Raw genomic sequence first — 19,485 nt, forward strand, 5'->3', positions numbered from 1 at the left:
TTACAATTGAAATTTGGTTACGACATCCAAAAATTTAGCTATGACAAACGAAATTTGGTTACGACATCCAAAATTCGGATACGACAACCAATAATTGGTAAGGACAACCAAAATTTGGTTGCGTTAGTCAAAATTTGTCTACGGCAACCAAAATTTGGTTACGACAACCAATAATTGGTAACGACAACCAAAATTTGGTTGCGGTAGTCAAAATTTGGCTACGACAACCAAAATTTGGCTACGACAACCAAAATTTGGATACGACAACAAAAATTTCGGAACCAAATGATTTTGTTGCAAACAAAAAAAACTTTTGTTTTTCATTGTATATACAGGAATAAAATGAAACTACCTTTTTGTCCGTATAGTAAAATAAATAAACATATATATATATGTAACGACTGCAAACGCATTAATCTCGTCAGTGTTGGCGATTTTTACACCGTTACTAATCTCTCGTGTGCCTGCATCGCTCTCTATATACATACATATACACACACAACATTATTATCAGCTGTGAGTCAGCGGTAGCAAAAGCAGTTGGAGAGGTTTTGCAAGCCTTTGTCTTTTTTTTTTTTTTTTTTTATTTCTCTTTCTCTCTATATACCTCTCTCTTTTAGTTTTACTCTCTCACTCTCCTTTATAGCAATCATTTTTTTTACCCGAAGCTCCCGATCTGACGAAATCTATCTGCAATTGCCAACTTGAACTCTCTCGACTCGACACTGACTCTCTCGCAGTAGTAATAGTAATAATAGTAGAAGTTGTAGTAGTAGATGCCTAGGCGAGCAAGAGAAAATTGCTTCTAGATGCAAAATTTAAATCTCGATAAAAAAAAATACGTTTCTTAATTCTCAGAAATTTTTCTCAACTACTGTATAAAAAAAAATTGATTTTAGAAAAATATTTCTTTTTTTCAAATAATTTTTTATTTACTATTTTTATTATTATTATTATTATTATTATTATTTGAATTAGTGACTTACTTTTTGCTTTTGAATTATGTTAAATTTTACTATTTCAATAGCAAAAAATTAAGTCGCACTAATTGAAATTAGTTAAAAAAAATTTTTTAATTCAAATATAGAGAGGAGAAAAAAAATATAATTAAAATATTAATAAATGAAAATATTAGAAAAATTAAAATTACACAAAAAGGCTAACATAACCTAAAAATTGTTTGTCAAGCCACTATACCCTTATGCACGATGGAAGTTCTATAATTTATAGATAACTGTCTATATACAAACGTCTGCGAGTCATTAATAATTAATAACGTTACCACTGAAGCGGTTTTACACCGTTTACAAGATAATTACATATTGTAAATTATTAACGACACTATATATATACGCATATAAGTGGATGCATCACGGAAAGAAATTAAAAAAAAAAAAAAAAATTATATGAGAATATATAATGTTTCACTATATCGTATTCGGGCCAATTACGATCTTTTATTTATTTTTTTTTCTCTTCTTTATACTTCATTATTAATTTATTAATTAATTATCATTATATATATATATACCTATACTAGTATTTTAGTTCTTCTAACCTCAAACCCACAGGCGAATTGACGTGGAACGACCGCATATACCTATATTAGTATTAAAACGTTAACATAAACTCAAAATAAAAGGTCCTAAGTCTCCAGAATACAAGGTCATGGATCAAACATAACCTCAAAATTCAAAAGGCATAGGATTCCAGAATTTGAGATCAAACATAACCTCAAAATTCTAGGGTATACACTGAAAAAAGGGTTTGGTATTGACAACCAAACGTTTGGTTGGTATTTAAGCAACCAAATTTTTTTTTGTTGAATCAACAAAATTTTGGTTGTTCCAATCAAACTTTAGTGAGGACAACAAAAATCCATTTTTTTCTAATTTTGGTTGTGTCAAACAAATTTTGATTGAGACAATTAAAATTTTGTTGATTCAACAAAAAAATTTTTGGTTGCTTAAATACCAACCAAACGTTTGGTTGTCAATACCAAACCCTTTTTCAGTGTAGGTTTCCAGGATTCAAGGCCTTAATTTGAATATATAACCTCAAAATTCAAGGGCATAGGGTTCCAGGATTCGAGATCAAACATAACCTCAAAATTCTAGGGCATAGGTTACCAGGATTCAAGGCTTTAATTTGAATATAACCTCAAAATTCAAGGGCATAGGGTTCCAGGATTCGAGATCAAACATAACCTCAAAATTCTAGGGCATAGGTTACCAGGATTCAAGGCCTTAGTTCAAAACATAACCTCAAAATTCAAGGACATAGATCAAGTTACCGTTTGGTTTGAGGTTATGTCCAACAAACATAACTTCAAATTTCCCTAATTTCCAAACATAACCTCAAAATTTAGGTAAAATTTTAATAATTTTAATACTTGCGCAAATCTTTAAAAAAATTAAGCATACAAAAAAAATTAAGCACTATACAGTGCACGGAGTTTTATATATCTTTCACTTGTTTTAGTAATTTCCCATCTCCCTAAACCCCCAAATTTTTTTTTTCTTGTATACTTATATGTATTTTTCCCCCATTTTTTTTTCGTTAACTGAAATCGCGCGTATATATCTGCATTATATGCGCCGCTGAAATCACCATTATTAGGTACCTGCCTACTTCCGAGGATATATTCGCGAGGAACATTAGCGTGGGCAAACCTATAATTACCTTTTATCAAAAGCAACTGGACGCGAGTAGGTGGATTCGCGGAAAGCAATTACATGTAAATACGCTTCGTCTCGCATGGCGACCCATCTCAAGCGTCAAATTAGCATTTATCCTTTTTCACCATTTTTTCACGTTATTTGCGCGCCCCAATTCGATATTTATATAATATAGAATTCTTTTTCTATATCTATATATTAAATTAAATTTTCACACTAATTTAAAAGTATCAAACTGATACCAAAAATATCAAATTGATACAAATTTTTATATCAATATGATATTTTTGGTATCAATTTGATACTTTTAAATTAGTGTGTTAGTAATAATTTCCCTGACAAAAAGTTTTGGTAGAAGAAAAAAAAATTTACCTGAAATAGCAAAACTTTTCACTGTAGTATTGTATATAAGTTTTACTTGTTTCAGTTAAATTTTTCGCTATTCTAGTGAAACATTTCGCTGTTTCAGGTAAATATTTTTTTCCGTGAAATTATATTAATCCGAGGTAACTTTATACCCATTTCTTATTCTCTGCACTGAATTTTTAAGTATTAAAATTTTACTACATGGAGTAATTATTAACAATTAATTAAATAGTAATATTTTAATTGTATAAATTAATTGCTTCGATCAATTAAACAAAAAATATTGAGTCATCATTTTTAAGCCGTTATAATTATTATATATATTATTTAATATTCAGAATTAGTTATATTAAAATATTCCTATGTATATACCTTTAGATTTCTCCTAATTGGATATTATTAATTTTGATTTAATTATATAAATTTTATATAAACGCTGTAATTAATTGCCAATATGAATTAATTTCTATATATAGAATTTCATATATATATAGTTTATAGAAATTATAACGAATTAATATTTAATAAAGTACTAAAATATATATAAAAATTATTTTTAGATTATTTGTTAACTTTTGAAAAAATTTGTCAACGATAATTAATAATAATTATTAGGTATTACAAAATTACCTTTGAAAAATAATAAATTTTTTTTCATGACTGGCAATTAATTTCTGTCTCGACAATATATATATATTTTTTTAATTTCTGATGATAATTAATTAAAAATTGAACAATCAAGGTATTACCGATTAATTAATTAATTAATTACAGAGTACGTATTTTCAGTAAAAAAAAAATTCAATTTTTTTTATCTCCATAATATTTAATTTAATCAATGATTTTTCAATTTTTTTAATGAATTTTGTAAATTAATTTTCCGAAAATGTAAATTAATTTCTCTTATTAAATTAATGAAAGAATAAATTTTTTTTTTTTCAAGCGATAATTGAAAATCGTTATCTAGGTTTTGTCTAAATATATACAACATCTATTAATTAATTAATTAATATCGAAGCATAAGAGGTTCATTCGCATTTTGTTATTTCCAGACTGACTAATAATCCGATTGGAATGTGACCATGGAATGTATAAAATACGCTCTTGAATTTCATAAAAAAAAGGTATAATATAAAAATTTAAACCAGAGAGAGAGAGAGAGAGAGATAGAGATTAAATAATGAAAGTCATTTTTTGGTTAATTGCTTCACTTTTTCAATGGATGCGCGCTCGGATTAAGAAAAGCTTCTTCGAATATAATATTATTATTTCCATATATTAAAACTTTGTATATATCTCCTCGTACATATATTTTGAAATTGTAATTTTAAAATATACTTAATAGTAATAATAATAATAATAATAATAATAATAATAATAATAATATATTTTTTAAAAAAATATTTTTTTATTTATTTACTTATTTTGTAGTTTAAATTTTTAGCTTTTATAATCTTAAATGAAATTAACGATTTATAATCGTTCCTTGAAAATGATTGCAATATTTTTTAAAAGTTTATTTCAATAATATAAATTATTATTAAACACAAAAAAATATATTAATATTATTTATTATTATTATTATATTACTATATTAGTATTATTATTATTATTATTATTATTATTATAAAAATTACATTTAATAATAATAACAAAATTTTTTATAATTTTAATTTAATTTATACATTTATTTACATTAAATAATAAATGAAAAGTTCTGAAATTTAAATACAGAAGAATAGATCCCGCAGTTATAATTTTAAATCCATCAGCATTTTCTCATTGCAATATATATATATATATATATATATATATACATTTTGCTCTCAATTTTTCTCTAACGTCTAAATATTATTATTTTACAAAATGAAGTGAGCGATTGTTATTTATGTTGAAAAAAATTTAATTAGAAAGGCCAATTCTTTATAAAAACGTCAAAAGATGAAAAAAAAATTGAAAAAGCAAAAAAAAAAGAAAAATTATTTTTCCACAAATTTTACTGAAAATCATCAATTTATCATATACTAAAATGTTATAAAATGTAAGATTTATGATACAATTTAAGGCCGGCCTCCTAAGTTAAAACTGACTTTTGCCGCATGCAAAAGAAATAATTTCACGCACATCAAAACACATTTTGTATATTCGGGGTATTTTGTGGGAGATTATATTATTAAAAAAAAAAATTTTATAATTTTATAATTTTCAAAATTTTTATAAAAAATAAGAAAATAGGTATTTTTTTATTTCTTTATTTGATAAAAATTATGAAAGTTATGTTTTTTTTTAAATCTAACGTCTTTAGAGGCCGAATACTTTTGAAATTCGTTTTCCTCTGTTTTAATAATAAAAAATAAAATTATACCTGCTCTCTAAATCTGAATTAGTAAAAATGTTTACTAATTCTGAATTAGTAAAAATGTTTACTAATTTTAAATTAGTGACTCACTTTTTGCTTTAGAATCAGTTAAATTTTACTAATTGTTATAGTAAAAGTTACTAATAATTAGTAAAATTTTACTAATTGAGAAGCAAAAAGTGAGTCACTAATTCAAATTAGTAAACTTTTTTACTAATTCAGATTTAGAGAGTGTAAAATTTGTTAGATTTTTCTTCAATATTTGAAATATTTAGTAAAAAAATACCGTAACTACAACGGAAGTATAATAATTTTTTTTCTATCTGATAGAAAGAGAGAAAAACGTATTTCAAAATTATTCGGCTTCTGAAAAATTTGTAAATTTAAAAAAATCATAATTTTCACAATTTTTATCAAAATAGAGAAATAAAAAAATACGTATTTTCCTATTTTTCACAAAAATTACGAAAAAAAAAATGATTCAGAAGAATTTATTGAATAATAATTCCATATGTCGATAGGAAAAAAAATTTTCATGTCGATATCGTACACAAAATATATTATATGTCGAGTAATATCCTGCAATACATGTAATTCATCACGAATAAATATGGCAAATTTATGAAAGTCTTATCTGTAATCGAGTTATGTCAACCGGCGCGCTCAAATTAATTGACGACGTCTTTCGGAAACGACCGATAACCCTTAGCGTATAGAGGAAAGACGTCTTTCTTTTTTTTTTTAAAATAATTTTCTTTCCTTTTTTTCTTAATTGAGGTCAAATATATCTTATAACCTATTGTCATTCACATCCAGTACAAATATATATGAGTCATATTTTTTTTTCGTGGTAATATAATACACATTATTTCATTTGTGAGTGCTGAGTAACAACTTGTCATTGCTTATGTATATATGTTTGTATAACCCATTAGCCGTTATATATATTTAAAACCTACGATGCTTTTTTATATTCTTTTCTCTTTTTTTTATGATTAGTTTGCTACTTTTTCATATATATATATATATGTATATCAAAGCAATTCCTAACGTGTGACATTTAATTTTTTTGTCAATTTCTTTACTACATTAAACTTTTAACTTTTAATTAATTTTATTATTGATTTTACGAGACAATCTGTTTCCTGGGGTTTTTCACCTTCCTTTAATCTCAGTCTCTTTTTGGCTCCCTGTTCGCGAAATTCGGAATTGGTTCTCTTCTTGAACCATAATAATTCCTTGAGGTTCGACCTTAGAATTTTGAACGAGTCTTGGACTGAGAACACGCTCTATTATCACTGTATAATTCCTATTTGTTAAAAGTTCGACTAAAACCTATACTGTAAAAATTTTTGGCAATTTTTCTCATGAAATAGTTCGAAATAGTTCGAAAAACGTTAAGAAAACGATTTTTTTTCTACACAAAGTTCGATATTTTTCGAAAAGTGTAGAATAATTTCGAAACTGTTACGAAAAATTTCGAAAAGTCAGTAAGATTAAATGATTTTCGAAAAATGAAAGAAATTTTTCTACACGAATTCGAATTTTTTCTTAACTAAATATGAATTATAGCTTGAACTTTTTGTGAAAATTTTTGGTTTTGTTGTGAAATTTAATTTTCTAAAAAATAATGATATTTATCTACTCAAATATGAGATATTTTACTAACAAAATTTAGAAAATTTTCTTAAGAATACAGAGACTTTAATTATTGCTTACACATTTATTTAATAACAAGAATTTTAATATTAGTGAATTATTACTAGAATATATCACTGAAATATTTTAAACAAATTTTATCATAATATTCATGTAATATTACGTGCTGCTTTGATAATAAGAATAGTAAATAATAATTATTAAACAATAAGAACAATATATAATAATTTGTTAATTATATTTAAGAATAGGTTAAAATTTTTGAAAAGTATTATAAAAACCTTTTATTAAATAAGCAATTAAAATTTAATTTTTTCTATTTTATTATAAATAAACATGTTACTGAAAAAATCGAACACAGTTTCGAAATTTTTCTTAACAGCTTATTTGAAAAAAATCGAACATTGTTCAGAAAATTTTCTCAATTTCTGGTTAGAAAAAAATCGAAATGAGATTCGAAATTTATCTTAACACGTTACTGAAAAAATCAAACACAGTTTAGAAATTTTTCTTAACACTTTGCTTTTTTTCGAAAAATTTCTAACCTTTTCAAAAAAAAACTGGCAAACTATTTTTCGAAAAATTTCGAAAAAAATTTTTACAGTGTAATCTATTTTCTCTTTCCTTTCGACTTTTTATCTAATTCCTTTAATAACAATAAATAAGGTGAATTTCAACTCTTTGTAAATAACAAGATCCCATACAAATTCTATTTTTTAGCCGCTCGAATAATAGAATACAATATATAAAATGTGTAAATTTGATTCAATTTTGAGGTTAACTTCTAAATTTTTCTTAATTATATTTTTTTAATTCTTTCTAATTATTTTTGCGTTTGCGTATAACATAGAAATTTTGGTAAAGAGCTTTTACTTTTTTTTAACCTTTCTTTCTATGCCATGACGTAACAATGGCAAAAAATATTAGCAAAATAAAAAAAAAAAAAAAAAACTTGGCCCATGGGGGGATCGAACCCGCGACCTTCGCGTTATTAGCACGACGCTCTAACCATCTGAGCTAATGGGCCGACGGTATGAGTGGTCTTTAAATACATTTTTCAATTATAGAGATGTAAAATTTTCCGAAAAGTTAGACCTTACAAATTATTTTGAAAAAAAAAATTTTTTTTTCTCAACTGCTTATCTGTAAATAATTTTTCCTTCCCTCTTTCTTAAAATTCATAATAAAATTAATTTTAATACTTAAAATTTTATTGCCTATTAGTTTTAATGCATTTGAGGTTATGTTGTATGTTATTAAACGTTAATTAAATTTAGTTTTGATAAAGATAATTGTTAGGTTAGGTTAGATATAAAGTTTAAGTGTAAAATTCCTATTACCTATATATATATATAGATATAATGACACGTATATAATAGTAACCCGTGTGGAAAAATTTCGGGGCGCTGGTAGGACGCTGGACAGACTGTCTAACGTCTCTATAGACCCAGGCCAGACGGTCTTGTCGAGCCCCCGATCAGAAATGGAACGAAAGTTCCATGCTACGGTCTAGAGTTAGACAAGCTGTCCAGGTCTTGATTCTCGCGTTCAATAATTCTTAATAATAATAGTAATAATAATAATAATCCTATTAATATTACGTATTATTATATTTATAGATAAAATTAAAACAACATTAGTATTCATTAATAATGTGATTTTAATTTATTAATAATAAGGAGATAAGTTGTATTGGAATCTTATAAGTCAAGACAACTTATCTCCTCATTTAATTATTATTAGTAATTTCAAAAAAAATTTATTATTATTTAATTAATTTAATCCGAAGTTTTTTACTATTTTTATATTATCACTTAAGATTAATTAACAACACCTGTGGAAATAACACCTAATCTAATTTGAAAAATCTCGCTCGCACTGGGCACCGAACCCACGACCTAACACTCGCAAACCTACTACGCTAACCACGGGGCCACGCTGGCTACTTGGCGACAATCTGTTAATACCGGTGATGTTTTTGGCGCGCCTTTATGCTAAATTCAAAAAGTTTTTATCTTTAAATTACATATATATTTTTAATATAATTATAAAATTATTTCTATTTATATAAAAGCCATATCCATTGCCTTTATTGTTAATAATATTATAATATAATATATATATATTAATAATAATATTGTTTTTTACGTTATATTTATGATTTATCATCTCTATAATGTATCAAATAATAATTCTTTAATTATTACAATATTATAGGTATAATTATAATGAATAATATTGAAATAATCCATAATAAAGATGTTTCAATAGACGTAGTCGAGTTCGTCTTATCTAGACCGATTTTCAAGACTCAGGCCAGCGACTTTACAGCGCTACTTGACAAACGTATAGGTTATGGTCGTTTGCGGTTGTCAGTGTACTTTTATAGTTGTTGCACTTTTGTAAAATACTTTTATGAAATACTTTTGTGAAATACTTTTGCGAATTACTTTTGTAGTTGTGTACAAATATTTTTAAATAATATATTTTTTACAATTTTTACTAATAACAATTTAATATATTTTATAATTATATAGTAATTAATATTATTTAAATTAATATATATTGTACAATTGGATATGTCGAATTTGGGTGTAATAAATTTTAAATATATTTTTAGTTTTGTTAAAAACTACTTTTTAGTTTGAGGTTATGTTAATGGATATATAATATAAAAATAAATAAATTCGTGACAAAGTTTTTTCTTCGATTAAAAAAATAAATTTCAAAAATCTATAAAAAAACAAAGAATATTTTTATTGAAATTAACAGCAATATATAAATATAATTTAAATAATATTAATTACTAATTATAAAATATATTAAATTGTAATTAGTAAAAATTGTAAAAATATTTGTACACAATTATAAAAGTAATTCGCAAAAGTATTTCATAAAAATTTAAAAATATTTGTACACAATTACAAAAGTAATTCGCAAAAGTATTTCATAAAAGTATTTTACAAAAGTATTTTACAAAAGTATTTTACAAAAGTATTTTACAAAAGTATTTTACAAAAGCATTTTACAAAAGTATTTTACAAAAAAAAGAATTTCACAAAAGTGCAACAACTATAAAAGTACACTGACAACCGCAAACGACCATAACCTATACGTTTGTCAATTCACTGAAAAAAAAATTCTGGTTAGGCTATATTTAACATTACTTTCTAATTATGTTAACCAGAATTCTAATTGAATTAACTAGAATTCTCGTTAAAATAACCAGAATTCTGGTTAACCTAACCAGAATCAAAATGTTAAATATACCCTAACCAGAATTCTGGTTATTCTAACTAGAATTTTTTTTCAGTGAAGTAGCGCTGTAAAGTCGCTGGCCTGAGTCTTGAAAAACGGTCTAGATAAGACGAACTCGACTACGTCCATTGAAACGCTTCTTAGCGAATAGCAAGACCGACTAGTTTAGACGGGCTTGCCTATGACTGGAAAGACTATTTCTAGACGCTAGACTTCCACAAGATTTTTCCACACGGGAAAGATAAAAAGGTTTATTATATTAATATACAAAACGATGTTGTTCGTACACCTTGCGGGGTGAAATCTTATTTTTTTTTTCCTCTTTTTTTCTTAAATGCGAGGTTCACTGAGCGCAAGTGCATCAGGCAGATGATGAAATCGTTTGGAAATTATTGAAAATTTCAAGGCTTCCACGCCTTGGAAAAATATATATAGTATATAGTAATAGGAAAGGATTTGAGAGAACGCACCGTAGTTTTATATTATAATACATATATATATATACATAGAGAAGACCTTCCGCAAAAATAAAAGAAACACTCTCTCGCAAAAAGATACTATATAAAATATAATTGCTTCATTGGAAATTTGCGATGAAACAACAGGATAACGCATACACTTTATTATTGCACTCCATTTTTTTTTTTTTTTTGATATTGTTATTATTATTATTATTATCGCTATGTTATATTCTTATTATTCCCATTATTACCTGTATATATATACCTATATACAATTCTCTTGCGAGGCGTTTCATGTGCTTTTAAACGAGAGACAATAGCTACGAGTTTGCAACAGCTTTAAAATTATGTTTAATCATTGGTTTTCTAAACATTTCGACACCTTTTTATGCACTTAGTAGTTTTTCGAGCGTGAAGCATTACTTACTTTTTTTTTTTTTTATTCAACTGCGCGCCCTATACAAGTTCGTAAGGAAAAAAAAGGAGAATTTTAATTAGATGAAAATTACCCGAGATGTAAATGGTTCATTGTTATTTTATGGACTTTTTTAATTGAATTATAATATTTAATTATACCTCCATTGACTACATATATATTATAAATTGGCTACCACACGACACATTGACAACAAAAATAGTATAACGCAAAAAAATCCACAGAGATAAGTTTCTCTAAAACAGCGATATATTTCTCTGTAGAATAGCGAAAACTTTCACTGTTTTAGTGAAACATATCGCTGAACTAAGTGAAGATTTTTTTGCATGAAAGAAAAAATTTAACACCTATATAAAATTTTCAATTCTATAAATAATTTTTTTTTTAAATTTAATTTATGCAAGAAATAATAATAATAATAATAATAATAATAATAATAATAATAATAATAATAATAATATATTGTATGTATATATTGTTAATTGAGAGGAATAATTGAAAGGGGAGTTTCAATTGATTTTATTAATGTAATTGAATGTGATAATCGTCGAATCTTTCACTATAATATATATATATATGTACTATGAAGTTGCAATATATCCATATGAGAGATTCACAGACAGACTTCTTGGAATGACCTCGACATCCAACGAAACGCGCAGTCTGATATGTGTATATGTTCTTGTACAGATGGAATTTAATGTCCACTTTTAATTTTCAAAACGACACTCGAATTAAAATTTATTCAATTTCCTCTCACGGAAAATATACTATATATATATTTATTTCTAAAATTAAGTTTCTTATATTTTTTTTTAACAAATATTATAGTAAAAGGTACTACAGTCGAATTTAAAGGTAATTTAAAAAAGGAATAGTACTAATTACATATACTATATAATATTATAATCTTACAACTATTATTATAAATAGTATTATAATTATTATAGATTATTATAATTAATTACATATATTATATACACAGAAATTCGATGTTAAAGAAATTCTAATAAGTTCCGTTTGTGTAATATATTTATATGTATCAAAATTTTAAGGTTAAGTCAAATGTCAAGGTTATGTATAGATTAAGCTACTGACATTTGTTCAAGTTTAAGGTTAGAATATATATATATATAGCAACGTTTATATTGGGTCAAGTTAAAAATGACTTTGAATAAAAGTTACATAATCTTTAAGTTTTTTAGGCATAACAACAAACCGTTTATTTAACTAAAATATAATAAGAAAAAAAGGTAAAATTATTTTTAGGTTATGAATTCCTGAATATATTGGCATAATTACAGCAAAAACAGAAAAAAATTTTTTTTTCTTTGTAAAATATAAGGTCAAGTAGGGTTAATTTAGATTAGTCGAGACAAACATAACCTCCAAATTCCAAGGTCATATAGGTGAAAGGACAATCATAACCTCAAAATGATGGTTAGATATATCAGAATTTTCTAGGTATAAGATAATAAATCAAAATCGATAAACGTATCGAAAGATATAAGTATAACAAAAATTGGGGGGGATTATTATTATCATTATTAATATTTAAGTTATTTATTCTTATTATTATTATTATTATTATTACTATTATATTATAAGTATATTATGATATTAATATTATATTAATTATATAATTAAATAGTTGAGTGTCCTAAAGCCACAAATAATCATACAAATTATATAATAATATATTATATATTATATATTATTATATATTAATATTATTAATATTATTACTATTATTATTGTTATTTTTGGTTTATTATTATTATTTTTATTATTAATTCAATTAAAAAAGATATTATGAATTCAATTAAAAAAGTTGTTGACGAACAAATATTAAGTAGTGAAAAAGAAAAATATTTGTCAAATTGTGTATATTAAATAATATTTGTATTTGCATTCGTTTTTTTTTTGTATAAATACATATATATGTACAATATAAATTGTACACATGTAAACAATGTGTAGACATTTACTTTTTAAACGAAGTTGCGTGACTTTATCTTAAAGATATTGCAACAGACTTTGTATATAGCACACGCGATTCTAGATCATATATACACACTTATTCATAATATTCCACATTAACATGTATGATTCGGTTACTCAACTTCAACGATTAATTGTTTAATTGGTGACTTTGTAAAAAGAAAAGAAAAGAAAAAAAAAGATCTCACCGATTTATTTACGCAGTTTATTATATATATGTATATACATCAGAAATATTACGCTCAATTATCTGTTGACTTTCATTTTTACTTCTATATATTTTGTTGTATATATATATATATATATACAACAAAATATATATATATATATATATATATCTTAAACTTTAAAACATATTTCAAGTGCAATAGATTTTATTTTGTTTCTATTATTGGTATATGTTTATTACTTAATTTTAAAAAATGAAAATTAACCATCAATTTTTTTGTTTAATTTTATATTGCAAATATAAATGGCATTGAAATTTTTATTTCAACAATTTTTTTCTTAACTGGAATATTTTTTTTTCGAAATTTTTATGAAAAAAAAGAAAATAGGTATTTTTTTATTTGACAAAATTGTGAAAGTTGTAATTTTTTTAAATCCTAATTTTCATAATTTTTATCAAATATGAAAATAAAAATTACGTTTTTTCTTATTTTTCATAAGAATTTCGAAAAGAAAATATTTCAGGCAAAAAAAATTTGTTTTTGAATTAAAATCTCACATGGAATGCTCCATAAGTAAAATATATTATATAAGGGTGATTCCACATGACTTATGACATTTTCAATTATTATTCTTTTAACGAAGAAAAAAATTTTCAATTTTTATATAAAAATAACGATTTTTTTTATAAACAAATTAAGTTTTTTAACTTTGGGCATTTTTACTTTTTTTTTATTGTTTCATATCTGAAAAAAATTCGAAAATTGATCTCATGAAAAATCTAGATTTATATATATATATATATATATATATGGGACGTTTCACGTTAAGCGGGCCACCCCGATGGCCAAAATTGAGAGCTTCCAAAAAAATCGCTTATACCCAAAAATTATTCATATATATAAGTACTTTCAAAAAATATGTGGCCTTTTGAAAAATCCAATATGGCGGCCCTAATATAACCTACAAATGTGTCTAAAATTAAAAAAGAGGCCTAAAAGTGCTAATAAAAAGGGATTAAATGAGGAAATCACCTATGTATTGGCGGTAAAATTAGCACTAGGATACATACTTTGTATTCCGCAAGCAATACCGGTAATTTGATATTAATTTTCAGAAAATAAATATGGCGGATCCAATATGGTGGAAAAAAAATTTTAAAATGCATCGGATTTGCTTGAAAGTTGTTACTCGGGGGTTTTTGGGGTCGCTGATACCGAATCTATTGTTAATTTTCAGAAATTCAAAATGTTGGATCCAATATGGCGGACAAAATTTTTTTAATTCATCAGATTTCGTTGAAAGTTGTTACTCGGGGGTTCTTGGGGTCGCTGATACCGAATCTGATGTGGATTTTCAGAAATTCAAAATGGAAGATCCTATATAGCAGACAAAAAATTTTTTTAATCAAATGATTCGGTTGAAAGTTGTTACTAGGGGGTTTATGGGGTCGTTGATAAAGTATCTAATATTGGTTTTTGGTTTTTAGAAAGTTTTATATGGTGCGTTAAAAAAATATTTTTTCTTAGTTTGCCCCGTGTAGAAAATAAAGATACTTTCTCCATGAGGAAGCAAAAATTAAAAAACATCAATTACTTCATCCTCAATTGGTTTAATAATTATCTAATTAAGTTATTATTGATATTTATTAATTTTTTACGGCGCGCCTTGAAAAATTAATTTATGTAAAAAATAAAGAATTTTCGTGAATTTATTTTGCCTAATATTTGGTTTAATGAATATTATTAGACTCTTTTTTAGCCTAAGTTAATTTCAATATTTGTTTACATGTTTTAAATTTTCATACTCGTTATATGAAAACATCTTAAAAATTATTTAAATAAAGTATTAAAAAGTAAAGGAAACAAATAAAGAAATTTTTATCCACAACAATTATTATGTATTATTATTATTATTATTTAAATCTTGACATTAAGTTTGTGTTTCGAATGTAGTTTAAATTGCGCGCGCCATTTGTTTAATTTACGCTGTTGTCTGCTAGATGTAACAACTTTCAACGAAATCTGATGAATTAAAAAAATTTTTTGTCTGCTATATAGGATCTTCCATTTTGAATTTCTGAAAATTCACATCAGATTCGGTATCAGCGACCCCAAGAACCCCCGAGTAACAACTTTCAACGAAATCTGATGAATTAAAAAAATTTTTGTCCGCCATATTGGATCCGCCATTTTGAATTTCTGAAAATTAACAATAGATTCAGTATCAGCGACCCCAAAAACCCCCGAGTAACAACTTTCAACGAAATCTGATGAATTAAAAAAATTTTTGTCCGCCATATTGGATCCGCCATTTTGAATTTCTGAAAATTAACAATAGATTCAGTATCAGCGACCCCAAAAACCCCCGAGTAACAACTTTCAACGAAATCTGATGAATTAAAAAAATTTTTGTCCGCCATATTGGATCCGCCATTTTGAATTTCTGAAAATTAACAATAGATTCGGTATCAGCGACCCCAAAAACCCCCGAGTAACAACTTTCAACGAAATCTGATGAATTAAAAAAATTTTTGTCCGCCATATTGGATCCGCCATTTTGAATTTCTGAAAATTAACAATAGATTCGGTATCAGCGACCCCAAAAACCCCCGAGTAACAACTTTCAAGCAAATCCGATGCATTTTAAAATTTTTTTTCCACCATATTGGATCCGCCATATTTATTTTCTGAAAATTAATATCAAATTACCGGTATTGCTTGCGGAATACAAAGTATGTATCCTAGTGCTAATTTTACCGCCAATACATAGGTGATTTCCTCATTTAATCCCTTTTTATTAGCACTTTTAGGCCTCTTTTTTTAATTTTAGACACATTTGTAGGTTATATTAGGGCCGCCATATTGGATTTTTCAAAAGGCCACATATTTTTTGAAAGTACTTATATATATGAATAATTTTTGGGTATAAGCGATTTTTTTGGAAGCTCTCAATTTTGGCCATCGGGGTGGCCCGCTTAACGTGAAACGTCCCATATATATATATAAATGTTTGAGATTTTCAAAGCGTATAAATACTTTTTTAAACGATAGAGCGAATCTATTTGTCAGCAATAATCACAAGCACTTCCTGTTCGTGTTGTGAATTCAAAAGTCGCTACACTCTCTGCGATTGCTTGGAAAAGATTACGAGTTTCTGGAAATCTGCTACTATATACACAGACTCTAATATCGAATGATTACGAGAATTATAATTATCTATATATATATATATATACAAATGCCATTTTTGTGGTAGGTTTGAATTTCCAACACAACTTTATAAACGCGCAATTTTTTTTTCCAGAAACAGGGAAAGAGAGGAAAAAAAAGCGAGATAGAGAATATATTTTAAATTTCGTGTGAAATGAACTCATTTTTTTCTCACCATGAATAATATAATGTCTAATTGTAAAAAACCATAAATTCTACTAATCTAGATCGCTCAAGATCTGCAAAAAAAAAGAAAAAAAAAATTAAAGAATATAATACAATTTCCACTTTCTAATTTGTAATTAAAATTAAACATCATATAAAAAAAAAAAATAATAACGAATTCAATTCTTCCTTTAATTCTATATTATTAATTTCTTATTATTATTATTCTAATTTCATTCCCATTCGAATGGATTATAGGAAATTTCAAATTCAGAGAAATGAGGTTTATTGTATTTGAAATATTTCCCATAGTAATTTTAAAGCAATATATATATATATATATATATATATATATATATATATAAATTTTTATATAAATAATATAGAATATATGTTTCAAAATTAAAAATTAATAATATATAATAATATCACATGTACTTTGGGAGAATCATTTTTTTATATAAAATATTGTATTTATTATTATTTATTTAAATTTATTATTATTATATTTCATATAATTTATATAATAATAATAATAATAGTAATTTAGTAATAAAAGTACCATTTTATACTTATTTATTATTATCTACTATTATTTTTAAAATTAAAATTTTTTAGAATAATCTATGTTAGAAATAAAATTGTTCTTTTTAGGTTAGAAAATTTGTGAACTGAGAAATACAAGTACCAACCATGTAAAGCAAAACTATATAGAAAATGGCGCTAAATTCAAAAATCATTTGAATAAATTGACTCTTATATAAAATGTGATAAGAAAAAAATGTAATAACTTTTTAATAATTATATAATAATATAATATAATAATATATAATAATAATAATAATTATTATTATTATAATTATTATTATTATATAATTTATATTATATAATAATTTTAATAAAAATTAAATAAAATTTAATTTTTATGTACTGAAAAATAATTTTTATTTGATTACTTGACTATAGTATCAAATAAATATTTATACTTGAACCAAATAATTTTTATTTAAATTAATATTTGAACCAATAATTTCTGTATTTGAAAAAAATACCAAAATCTGAAATAATAATTATTTGATACAAATAAATATTTATTTGACAATAATTAAGTATAACCGATTATTTGAATCAAATAAATTTTTTTTTCATTGTGTAAAGAAACAAAAGTTTGAAGTATTTTATGACGCGCAAATTAATTCGTGACTTTTAAAACGTCATTGTATAATAATTTTATAGACTTCTTTTTTCTTATTTCATTCTCTTTTCCATTTTTCATTTCATAATTAATTATCATATTATTATCATCATCTCGCGGCCTTTTTTTTTTTTTTTATAAACGATAAAAAATATATTCAAAACTAGAGTGATAAGTACATGATTCTTTTTCAAAACAAGAGACTCCGCGATAATAGAAATGTGACACTTAAATATGAAGCGAGGTTACATAAAGAGAAGAAATTAATTTGCTTCTTCTTCCCTGTAATATATATTGTTTCCTCTCACACCTCAGAAAAAAAACAAATTTCAAATTTAGAAAATATTATACATTTGGGACTTATTTTAGAATACTTTATATAATTAAATTCCACTTGAAAGAAAAATTTATTTGAAACAACCAAATTTTTTGATTGAATCAACCATTTGCTATAGATGTATAAACAAACGTTTGGTTGATTCAACTAAACTAATCTTAACCAAAAAATGTATTTAAATGAAACCAATACGATCGATAAAATAATTTATTTGAATCAAACAAACTTTTTATACTTGTAAGGAAGAAACATTTTGTTTCACTTAAGATTAAAATTTAACCAAAAATGCTACAAATTATTTGGTTCATTCAAATAAAAGTTATCAACTAAAAAAATTTAACCCTTTAATGGCCGAGTTTTTTGTCGTTACTTTAGACTTATAATGTATATTAGATTTAATTACTAAAGTATTCAGTATGAGAAAAAATTTTTTTTTAACATGTCTCACCCCTTAAAACCACCCGCACGGTACATTACTACCCCAAAAAACTGATATTTAACCAAATTGATGAATTAAATATTTTTCAGCTCTTATCTACTTTTTATTTATTTATAAACATTGCCTGGTTGCTTAAAAATTGAAAAGGATCAATAACCCCTTGAAAACACCCTTAAAGTCAAATAATCATTCCTTGACGGTGAAAGTTTTTGTAAATGATTAAAAAAAATCTATAGATTCTAATTGCTTCTAAATTATAAACAATTATTTGAAAGTTACACAGACATAGATAATAATAATAATAATAATAATAATAATAAACTCACCCCCTACCCTTGAAGCCCACCCCTAATTCATAACTATTCTCAGTTTGGAACAATCAAAAAAATAATTTTCACTGATTTTCGAAAATATGAAAAAAAAAATTTTCTATGATAACTAAGTATTAATACTGAATATAAACAACCCCTGAAAAACAACCCTTAAGTCAAATAACCACCCCTTAATGATAAATGTTTTTGTGAATAAATGAAAAAAATTATATGGATTCTAAGTGCTTCTGAATTGTAAAAAAGTATTTCAATGTTTCACAGATATGGATAATAATAATAAACTCACCCCCTACCCTTGAAATCCACCCCTAATTCATAAGTTATAAGATACTGAATTCAGTTTTCAACAATCAAAAAAATAATTTTCACTGATTATTATCATATTGAGAAATGCATTGAGTACATACTCAATGCACTCC

General features: G+C 24.9%; 1 long non-coding RNA gene and 1 other non-coding gene across 3 annotated transcripts in view; both read right to left on the reverse strand.

Moving 5' to 3' along the window:
- LOC127291305 (uncharacterized) overlaps positions 1-19,485 on the reverse strand; it is a 40,050-nt gene that overhangs the window by 15,915 nt on the left and 4,650 nt on the right. The window contains exon 3 of one of the 2 annotated variants that reach the window (XR_007844580.1): positions 16,742-16,837. The exons of the other annotated variant lie outside the window; for it this stretch is intronic. This is a non-coding gene — a long non-coding RNA (uncharacterized LOC127291305). Of the gene's footprint in view, positions 1-16,741; positions 16,838-19,485 lie in introns of those variants that run through there. 2 annotated transcript variants of the gene reach the window in all.
- On the reverse strand, positions 8,016-8,089 carry Trnai-aau (transfer RNA isoleucine (anticodon AAU)). The gene has a single exon. It is a non-coding gene; the product is annotated as a tRNA-Ile (tRNA).

The sequence above is a fragment of the Leptopilina boulardi genome, unplaced genomic scaffold, assembly GCF_019393585.1.
Source record: "Leptopilina boulardi isolate dan_hultmark-lab unplaced genomic scaffold, ZJU_Lbou_2.1 LbouV2_130, whole genome shotgun sequence".
NCBI classification, from domain to species: Eukaryota; Metazoa; Arthropoda; class Insecta; order Hymenoptera; family Figitidae; genus Leptopilina; species Leptopilina boulardi.